Source organism: Austrofundulus limnaeus, unplaced genomic scaffold (assembly GCF_001266775.1).
Source record: "Austrofundulus limnaeus strain Quisiro unplaced genomic scaffold, Austrofundulus_limnaeus-1.0 Scaffold50, whole genome shotgun sequence".
Lineage (NCBI taxonomy): Eukaryota > Metazoa > Chordata > Actinopteri > Cyprinodontiformes > Rivulidae > Austrofundulus > Austrofundulus limnaeus.
In genome coordinates, this window is record NW_013952452.1 from 445,810 (window position 1) to 457,062 (window position 11,253).

At 37.0% G+C, this 11,253-nt stretch overlaps 1 pseudogene; it reads right to left on the reverse strand.

Moving 5' to 3' along the window:
* Positions 1–11,253, reverse strand: part of LOC106517549 (dipeptidyl peptidase 4-like) — a 51,749-nt pseudogene that overhangs the window by 2,718 nt on the left and 37,778 nt on the right.

The window sequence follows — 11,253 nt, forward strand, 5'->3', positions numbered from 1 at the left end:
CCTGAATTTTGACTGAAACTCTCAGACTGAAGAAGTCTCTTGGAAGAGAGACGAAACGTTTCATTAAAGAAGAACCCATCCAGAGGACCTATACAATTTTTTTCCTTTTGATTTTTTACCTGGATTACTGAGATGCATCAGGACAAACCAAAAGAAATACCCACAAGCTGTTTGGTGACTGCTACAAAGCCTCCATGCTTTGGTAAGTCAGCTTCACTTCAAAGCAAACCTCTGTGCCTACAGATCACAATAATGTCTCATCTGGTTCCAATACGCCACAGTTTTTGTTTTATTGACAAGTTGCCACAAAGATAATTCTCTTCCTGCTTCTTCCACGCTACCTCATCATTTTTCTCCACGTGTCCATCATCTGCAGCTCAAATCATTCTGAAGTTGATTTCTTGACTCACAGCAGTAAAATCAACCAATGGCCAGCAAAAAAAGATGAAGCTAAAATGTTTGATCTTTATGAGCAGAAATAAAACCACTGCAGGTCTCAGAAACCAACAAAATAGGAAAACATGGTTGTGTCAAAAAATAACGCGAATTGCTTTTTGTAAGTTATTGTATACAAATCGACCTGTGAATTAGGCTAAAGCTTGACTTTATGCATTTCTGGCAAAGAGAAAATAAAAAGGCAAAATTGAAAGAAAATAAAGAAATGCATGTGCAACAGTTTAACTGTAGCCTTCAGAAATATTATCCTTATAGTCTGAAGAACCATGTAATGATATTTTGACAGTTATGTTTTGAAACAGTATTTGCTTCAATCTTTGATAGTTGTCAGAATGGAGTTGTTTTAAGATGACAGCAGTTTATTTTCAATCAAGACTGAATTAGGTTATTTTTCTCTAACCTGAGTTTGTCCAAAACTCTATCCACAACATGCTGAGGTTAAAAATATCAAACCCTTTCCAGAGAATCCTGCTTCAAAAGATCTGAACTGAAACTTCTCATAAAATCGTTGCAATAACAACAAATCCATCACTTTATCYGCTTTTATTTTCTTCTAAATAATTATTTTACTTTTCAACTTCAGCAAATCATTGCTTTTTCTTTGCAAAAATACAGCTACTCTCTCATGTAAAAGGACAAATCCATAGTAATGTGTTATTGGTAAGATCAATAAACAATTATTTTAACAAGGTCATAAGAAACCAAATGAAACACATTAATAATAATATAAAATGGTGGATCTGTGATAAAACTGTCTTTTAACCTGAAAAATTGTTGTTTGATCTGTATAAATGTGCTTTGAATGACAGAACCTTTGTTTTTTCTAATTACACAGACAAATGCACCTACGTGAAAAAAAAAGGAAAAAAAAAAAAGGCAAAAACGACCCCTAAAATTCCTCAGTTATTGTGACAAATTCGAACAATTAAGGTTGAGAGAGAACACAAAAATAGGCAAAACTGCTTTTCAATCAATAAATAAACAGCATATATATTATGTTTACTGGCTATGAAAGATGGTTTTCATCTCTTGGTAATACCAGTAAGAAGAATGAAATACATTTAAAGACAATGCATGAATAAGAAGCTAAATAAAATGACAAAAATCTGTGAAATAAACCAAAATGAATAAATATTATATATGTACAGAAATCTGCTAAGCCAGAGGAGACTCAAGTTTAGCCACAAAAACAAAAAGAAGAATCTGAAATATTTTGATTGGTTGCTTTTAGAAAATGATCACAAGGATTAGTTTTTAAGAACAATAAAGAGAAACTGTGTTTGCTCACTACATTCTGTTTCTTGTTTAAGCATCACTTTTCACACTTTTCATACATTTGCTTCAAACTCTATCCCTCTTTTAAATTCAACTCATTTGCTGAGAGCGCCGTTTCTCCTCATAGGTGAAAACCTTCTGACTTTTTGTTCGCCGGTCTCTGAGGTTCAAAGCCTCTGGTCTAGACGGTTGACATTTGAACTCTGCTCTGAGGCACCGCGCTGTACTCGGGTCAAACAGGCCATTTCATCATTTGTTTCCAACTGAATTATCATTTTGTTGGAGGGGAAATAGCAGGATTTATTGCACACATGCTCACAGACACGTTTTATTGTGTGTGTGTGTGTGTGTGTGTGTGTGTGTGTGTGTGTGTGTGTGTGTGTATATATACACACACTGTGTGCAAGGTGATCAAATCCTAACCAAACAGCCTGCAGCCTTCATCTGTATGCAAGCTTTGTGCACGTGGTCTGTACATGCATATGCATCCCAACCTCCATGAGTGGGAAGGTGTTAAAAATACAAATAAAAAAAGAGACATGATGTAATTTAAAGCTGGCTGATTTGGAAAAAGACAGACTCATTTTTATTGTCATTTTTTTAGGATGAAGTGTGGAAATCTCTACTAAAACATATAAACTACATTTTTTTAGGGATGTATAAGTATTTTTCTGTGTTTGAAAAAAAAAACAAATCTTAAATCAACTAAAACACAAAAAATAAAAAATAAAAAACCAGTCACCTTTTTCAGATAGTTTTTCAAAGGTAGAAGCTGAGAATCAGAGACAGGTTTTGTAAAATTTAACTCTACTTACAAGATGATGACTGTGATGAAATGCTGTAGGTGTTAAACATCCATTTAAAGAATTAAAGGCTTTGAATTTCTATTTCGTCAGTGATGTAGGTCTGCACCATGAAACAAACTGAAAAAAAGCACTTTATGTGCTTCGGAGTGATTTTCCAAAGACAAGTGTGCCTTTGTTCGGTTCAGATTCTGTTAATGTGAACACAGAAACAGGCAGGCGTCAACACACAAACTGCAGGAGTAATGAATAGAAGTGGACAGACTGTGGGGTACCCCATGCATCATCATCTGAATCATAACTCCGGACTCCTTACTGAACAGTAGGAGCCCTTTCCGGTAAGCGATCCAACAGCAGGAGTGCAACAGACTTGTACTCAGAGGGAACAGACTGCTGACTCAGGTCTTGTGGCTTCGTGTTGGAAAAAGAAATAGAAAGTGGGAGGAAGAGAAACAGAGTGTTGCTGTAATGCTTGAGTTAAAAGACAGAGTRGATGAAAGTACAGGAATCACAGAAGGAACGTGTAGGGACTGAGTAAATACATATGTAGAGCACATGCTCAGAGAAGATCCAAGTAACACAGTGAGGTCCTAACTCCACAGTGTGCCATAATAAAAGCAGTTCTGACATTTATTTATTTATTTATTTATTTATTTATTTATTTATTTTATGAAGTAAGACATACTGTAACTCATTTAGTGGTACCATCTAAATCAAGGGTCTGCAACCTTTACGATCAAAAGAGCCTAATAAAATGTGTCCAGAGCTGCAAAACAAGCTACAACTGTGATTATCAATTGGTGGTCCGTGGGCCTTTCCGAGGCCTTTTCGGGAACTTTTACTTCCAGTGGCGGGGACATTATAAAACTAAAAATACAGTGAATTTTAGTATTTGATATTATTTTTACACATCAGGACTAATGAAAAGACTATATTAAGACTATAGCTGATATGACGTGCAGAAATGGGCGTGACGGAATCGGTGGGAGGTTCTTAAAGAGACAAGAGGCCAATTTCAAGGTGTTTAGAAATGGCTGTGATGTAAAATCAAATTAATTTTTGATTTATACATATAAACAGCATTTTCTTMACAACTGAAGGTGACAAAGTTACTTATTTACTTACTGTGGTATAGAATTGAACTAAATGCCCGAGAAAAACATAATATTGGCCCTTTAAGTTTACACAGCTAGACCAACACAGCTCCATCAAAATCAATGGTACAAGATAGTGATGTGCAGATTGATACTGAAATATCTATACTTCCAATACCAGAACTATAGGTTCTAGAATCGATGCTAAAATCAAAGTATCAATACTTTGATACTTCAGTTATTTCACATAATGTATATCATTAACAGCAAAGTAGTGGAAAATAACTAAACTATTCAAATCTTGACTTAATCATATGTGGTTGGAGGGAATTACTTTTTCTTCTGCTTGGGTAATGCCTAAGCACAGTGGTACATGCTCAGTCAGTCAATCAGTCTGTAGATGTATAGCAGGTCATTTTAACATAAAATCTGCTTCGTCTGACTGTAATTAAATTCTAGCTCCCAATTTTTTTATGCCAAGGCACCCCAAACAGGATTAGCTCTGGCCAAGGATTTTCTTGCAAACCTACAAACAATGCTACAAAATAAACAAAGTAACAACTTTTAGACTGTTTTCTCTTACTTTTATTCACTGTTCAAAAATATATTTCTTTAGAATAAGAATTGTGCTAAACAAATATAAAGTTATGGTTAGAAATACTTTTTAAATTAAACAAATTACCATGTCATGTCTTATTTAGAAAGCGGTTATTTGAAAAATGTTACTTTACCAGACACATTGTGTGTTAGCACAAAGTACCAGTTTCGGATCAGTATCACTGATACCAGCCAAATTTCACTTGGTATCAATATGGGAAAGAAAATTGGCAGTAGTGAACATCACTAGTACAAGAGTTTGTACGCACATCAGTGTCGAGCAGACATAGTCACGTGACCAGTGTTCTAAACACAGCTTGTGTGAAGGTACAAGTTAACTAAAGAATACAGCAGACTGGGAACCAGCTATTTTTTTAAAAGGGACCCACTAAAAATGGTTTTAGAAGCAAACCTGATGTTATTAGTGATACGGCATCCATCCAACTCTGAAAGCAGCCATTCCAATCTCTGGAAATATGGTCACATTTATCTGACTGCTCAGGGTGGCGCCCAGGAGGCACATTAACAGTGACATGGGTCTCTTCTATGGTGGCTATAGGTGTCCATTTTTTATTTTTAATATTTTTTGGGACTGCACAGTATTGATTCATCCACTGTCCTTCACCCCACAAAATGAGGTGATGTCCCACATTTTTACTGGCTCCATTTTTAAAAGGTCAACACTGCAGGTAAGAAGCTTTTGGTTTACATCTAGTGGTTTTGAAGATAACAGGAAAGACTCATCACAGAGGACGGTGATTAATGTCAAATAAAATCTGCACACATCAGTCAAGCTAGCCCGTTTAGCCCGTGTGTGTGTGTGTGATACATATATGTGATAGTGTGTTTATAAGTCCGGCTGCCTCTTAGCCCTATAAGTGCCGGCGCTACTACTGCTGTCTGCCAGAGAGAGACAGCTCTCCAACCACTCCTCACGTCTCAGCTGACAGGGTAAATAATCTTTCCAGTGAGCGCTGGGTTGGCTCCAGGATGTCGACCAGGCCGATACTTATTCATTTATTTTATATCGACAGGCGTATCTAAACTTTAGAATGATACTCTCACTGTTTTTAAACCTTTTAGCAGAGTTGATCATAAAATGAGCCTTTGTTGAAGTAAGAAAACAAGTTTGTTGCATCATAGTTTTTGAAGGCAGATAATTATTTTGTCAAAAAAAAATCTGTTTCAGTTAATTAAACTACTTCAGAATGCAGTCAGTATTGTGGAAATCTGTTAAAACGAACAATCACATATTACTGTTTCTTCCATCATTTATTTCTGCCTCACAAGAGACTTTTGGTTCATTTTGTTTGATTAAACTCAGTTTTCAAATAAGCCTCTACATGACTACTTTTTAATATGATGGCTAAAGCAATAAAACTTGTTTCTTCCTACAATGCGAACAAATAAGGCCTCTCTTGTCAAAGAGCGTGCTTGGCTTTTATCAAATCAGTTAGACTTTTGTGTCACAGAGGAATTGTTTCATGAGCAAATATGTGTTTACCACATTTTATGCGATGAATTGACTTTTTTTGTTTTTTTGGGGTGATACAACAAAGTGAGAGAAATATCCAACTCTAACTCTGATTTAATATAAACCACTCTCTCACTACCTTTCTCACTGTAGCTCATCACCCCCCCCCCCTCCCTCCGTTGCATCTTTCCTATCAGACTCCTTCAGTCTGGGCCCCAGGGGGCTGCAGGAGACGTTTTTGTCCTTCATCTGACACATTGTACTCCAGTGATTTATACCTCTGCACCTCGGCTTTTTCCTGTCTCTCTCTCTCTTTGTTCCACTCACTTCTACCTCCACTTAGCACTTGTGCATTTTCCATTTTTTTCTCTCTCTCTCGTGTGTCGCTACATAGATACTGGCCAAAACACCAACAGGAAACACATAGACACACACATACATAAAGGCTACAGCCTTGAGTTGGACTGAGTGGAAGGGGAGAGGTCTCTAGTCCTGTCTCGATGAGAGTGGGCCTGCTGTGGGATCAGAATGGGACTGTGGGTGGTTCAAAAGGCGGAGGGACAGACTGACAGCAGGGATGCTGTATGAGAAGGCGTTATAACCCTTTTAGATGGACACAAACTAAACTTGCCACGGCAGGCAGGCGTAAATGAAAATCTTCCAAAATGACTTCTGAAACCTTCTTTTTCACCTGCGTGGAACAAGGAGACGTGTGCTGCGTGTCATGGATGGCGAGGCACGGACAGTCTGTTACACACATGGAAGTGCCATTAGCAGAAAGTACACGTTGAGAAATTTCTGTCATAACATGATTTTTAATAGCAGGAAAATGGGAATGTGTCATTTTGACAGATTATGATTAAGAAAAGAATAAAACCATGAATGGTTAGGGGTTAGGGTTCTGATGCAGACCATTGTCCAGGTTTACATTTTACCATGTGTGGAAATTACCGTAAAACTGACAATTCATCAGTCATGCATTGACTGAATGTATTTACTGGAGGTGCATGTGGTATTAATTTCACCCCCCACCCCACCACTTCAAACTGCAAATATTATTCAGTAATTATCACTGGCACTGTGTCCAAATTCAGGTAAAACTTTCTTTACAGTACCCTTATTACCATGTAATTACGTGGTAATTAGGGTACAAAAATACTGTTAGTAAAACTACCTTTATCAGGTAACTACAATCAAACTACTATTCAATAGTAACTCAACACTATTTATAACCAAACAAATGCAACTAAATTTTGGGGTTAGTGGTTAACTGCAATAAAATATAACTTTAAAGCTGTCCAAATTACCTACTACTTCTTTAGGTGTTACATAGTGAATTGTAATACATTACCAAAGTGCTACATTACTGCAGACAATTACATAGTAAAATTGTTCCCCAATTACCACGTAATTACATAGTATTAAGGTAGTAATTACATTTAATTACATTTTTTATTAGCTATTAATTGCATGGCAATAAGGGTACCGTAAAAGAAAGTGTTACCCAAATTCGGAGGCTGGGTCCTCTGAAGGCCAAATCTGTCAGCCGCTTACGTCACAGCGCAGCCCCGGAGGCTGTCCAAATTCGAAGACTCCTCCGAAGTGGCTAAAAAATGCGTACTCAATTTTCGCCAATATAAGGGAAGGGTCCGATGGGTCCTTCTTGGCCCACCATATATCATGAGATTGCGGGCCGAATGGCAGACCAAGCGAGGGAAAGGAGCACAGTTTTAAATAAAAATCTGACGGTATAAAATTAAAAAAGTTTCAACTGGTTGTGCTGTTAAAGCTTTTGTCATTTGTATAGACATGTTTTAATATTATTCTTGTCAGAAATTAAACAAGCTGGTATGGCAAAATAAATGTGTACGGCGGGTCCATGACTTCTTCAAATACTGTCTTTAAGCTAATTTTGTTGTCTTGTGATATTGATAATATATTGATGTGTAGCTAATTTTGATAATTTTTGCTTCTGGTTAGCACTGTAATGTTTGCTGGGCTACAGGAAATGTTCCGTGGTAAGGGCAGGAGAGCTGAAGGCTAGATCGCCCAAATTCACAGACACTTTTTTCTGGTCTTTGTGTTCTACMAAGGACCTGGCCCACTTAGACCCAGTCCATCTCAGAACCCATTCCCTGAATTTGGACACAGCCTGAAGCTTCAAAACCCCAACACTGTGATCAGAACAGCAGCTAAGTGCACTAACAGAAAATTTTCCTGTAAATTTGTCACTCAGCTTGTAGTTTTCCTAGTTGTTTGCAATGAAAAATGCAGTCCAACAACTTAAAAAAATAATAATAAAAAGGAAGAAACATAAAATGCTCCTATTTCTGCTTTATCCATTTTCTTGATCCTGTCGACATTTCTCACTAGTTTGTGGCAGGAAGCGGCGAGTTTGCCAGTCCTCCTTTGATTTGACACATCAGGAGCAGTTTCAATGCAACGCCAAACACACAAGTGTGTGATCATCATTCAAAGGAGGGCCAGTCTCAGATGCAGGCTGCTTTGCTTACATCGCCGTTATGCACTCAGATGTCTGTACCACAGACACACAGACACATTTATCAGCACAGGATCACACATGCAGGATGTTTCCAAGGTCTCCATCAGAATACGAAATGCTGAAATACAAACTTAATGAGAATGAACCCACAACTTTGTATAAAGACCTTTTGCACAAGTTGCACGTGATTTGTCTCAATCCCAACTATAATGACAAGGATGTGTGTCAAATATTTGTTTGTACTTAGTGTTTGAGACCACATCTGGATCATGTAAATCAGGGGTGTCAGACTCATTTTAACTGAGGGCCACATGGACCTCAGAGTGGTCCTCAAAGGGTTGGTTGTAATCATTTTTAATGTTTTGTGTTTAACTTCAACTAAACTGGAAATGTCACGCTCCTCGTTTCATTGTTATGGCTGAGCACTGCTAACAATCAATAACTGAGCTCTACATGGTATTTCATGCTTAGAAACAGTGTTTTAACAYGTCCACTGAAAACACTGAAAAGTACTACGTGTATGACATACTATGTGAAATAAAAAAATCCAGAAATACTTTTCAAAGTAAAGTAAAAGTATGTGAGTTTCATGCACTGTTGAGTTAAGTATTGAATTCTGAACTCTTTTCCATGGAATTCATTTATAATCAACATGCATTATGGGAGATGTAGTTTATGCTCAATGCTGAATTTAAAGCAGCTTATTTTGAGACATTAATACAGGGCTCTTCAACTAAAATGCTTAGGGGGCCACAGTTACTTAAAGCCAACAAATTAGGGGCTTTATCCTTCACCTTTTAAATTTGTTTATTTTGTTGCATTAAATCATTCATTTAAAGTTTACCATTGATATAAAGACTGTTTTCTTAATATATTAAATAAAAAAACAATGGCGGTCTGGACAGGAGTTGGGCCTTGACTTCGACACATGATGTTCATATATGAATATATATACATTAAATGTTTGATTTTCCAGTATTTTAATAAGAAAAACTAATGGAGATCAGGAATGTGTTGTAAAACGTATGAAAGCCTCAAGAGTACCTTTGCGTTTTACTATCTAATAAGGTCGCAGACTAAATCAATCCCACTCATGAAGGCTGCTACAACTAATCAACTCTAGCCAACACAAAAATATTTTAAAGTCAGTAAAAGTACCAGATAGTGGTTGAGAGTCAGTAACAACACCTACTGTACTCTGATCACAATGTCTTGATGTCATGATTTTCAAGGTCTGATGAAAACAGGAACAGTGCATCATTTCTCAACATAAGATCTTAAAGCTAAAGGCTGACTTGCAAAATCCACAGATTTTTCTAAGATATATCGTTCTAAGACAGTTTATTTTTATTTTTAACCACATGCAATTTATGGTAAAGCATAACCCAAGTGACAGTTTATGACTAGTGTTTGTTGCAGTTCAACCCTGTGTATTTATTTTAATTTTGTGGTTAAGAGAAAGATCTGTGTAAAGGGAGAGGACAACAGCTGGTTCCGTGTGTAAATGAGTGTTTGTGTGCGTGTGTCTGTGTGTACCTAAATCCACAGAGAACGTAGATGATGGGTTTAATCCCATCGTTCAGTGGGTCATGCTGGGAACGTCGACTGTGTTTTCCAGCTGACTGCATCAGACAGAAAGTCAATCTACCTGTCTGTCTAACCCTGACTGTATGTGTTGCTGAATTATGAGCACAAGCAAAATTTGAATTTTTATCTGCGTACATTTGCCTATGAGACTGGAGGAAAGAGGAAAGTAGAGTTGATTAAAAAGGAATGGAACGGTAAAAGGAAATACCAAAATAAAACTGACAGCAGTCTTGGAAAAGTGCGTTCAGGAATGGAGAGAGACAAACAGGCAGTAAAAGTGGTGTGCTCCATGTCTGACCCCTGCTACACGAGTCTTGTGGCAACACTACAGAAGTGTTAACAACAGGAGTCCATTTAGCTCCAAGTGACTACTCTAACAGWTCAGAATTGGACTCCCCGCTGAACCCCTTTCTGCATTAGCCATGAAAAGGATGTTCTCATTTTACTGACGACAGCACACACAGACACACACAGAGATTAAACAAACACACGGATAAAAATGCATTGAAAGAAGAGGGGGTGGGGTTGCACTTTTCTTCAGGGGTCATGAATGTTCTGCCTCCACTCCATTTGGCTTTTTTTTTTAATGCTCAGCTCCCACTGTAAAGTTTTCAAGGAGAGAGTGCAAAATGGACAGAAATTTTTATCTTAGATTATCAGTTGGAAAAGAAAAAACAAGAGCACAAATAAGAACAAGGGGAAAAGTGGAAAGAAAAAACATGTTAGCGGGAGGTGAATGTACAAAGAAAAACTATTTTACAAGTACTGAATTACAGGAGATTTTCTTTATATAAATCCCATGAGAAGCCCATTAGCCACAGTCATTTGGTAGTACCATTATGTTTGAGTGAACATTACCCAAGAGTGAGGGTTCTAATTTGTGTTTGATGGATCATGATATGGGCATAAATAGATTATAAATAATAATAATAATAATAATGAAAAAAATCAATAATTTTTTTTTTAAAATACCCGTTGTGAAATGAACTTCTCTGAAGGACACTCATGGCAAACACACAACCAAGATAGGGAGAATCTTCTGCATTAAAACCCAGTGTTTGGAAATAATTTAGTCTCTATGAAGTTAAAGGAAAACTGAAGTTCAGCAGTCACACCAGATGTATGATATTTCCATACAGAGTAGCAGGAAAAAAAAACTGTCCGGTGATGTTTACCACTGCTGGGCTGCAACCTTCACCATAAGTGCAGGGGTTCTTAATACATAATATTTGTTTAATTTCTGTATSCTGTTCCTGTGGATAATTGAGTTTTTACTGTTACTCCAGTATTCCACTGACCAAAATCATGCATGTTAAGTTATTTGATAAATCTAATCTGACCCAATAGTTAAAGAGATATACATATTTATCTGCATTAAAAAGTACCAGAAGTTTTGATGGTACCCCATTAAACTACACCCCTTCCAGGTATTTGTATGTGTGTGTGTATGTATATATATATATA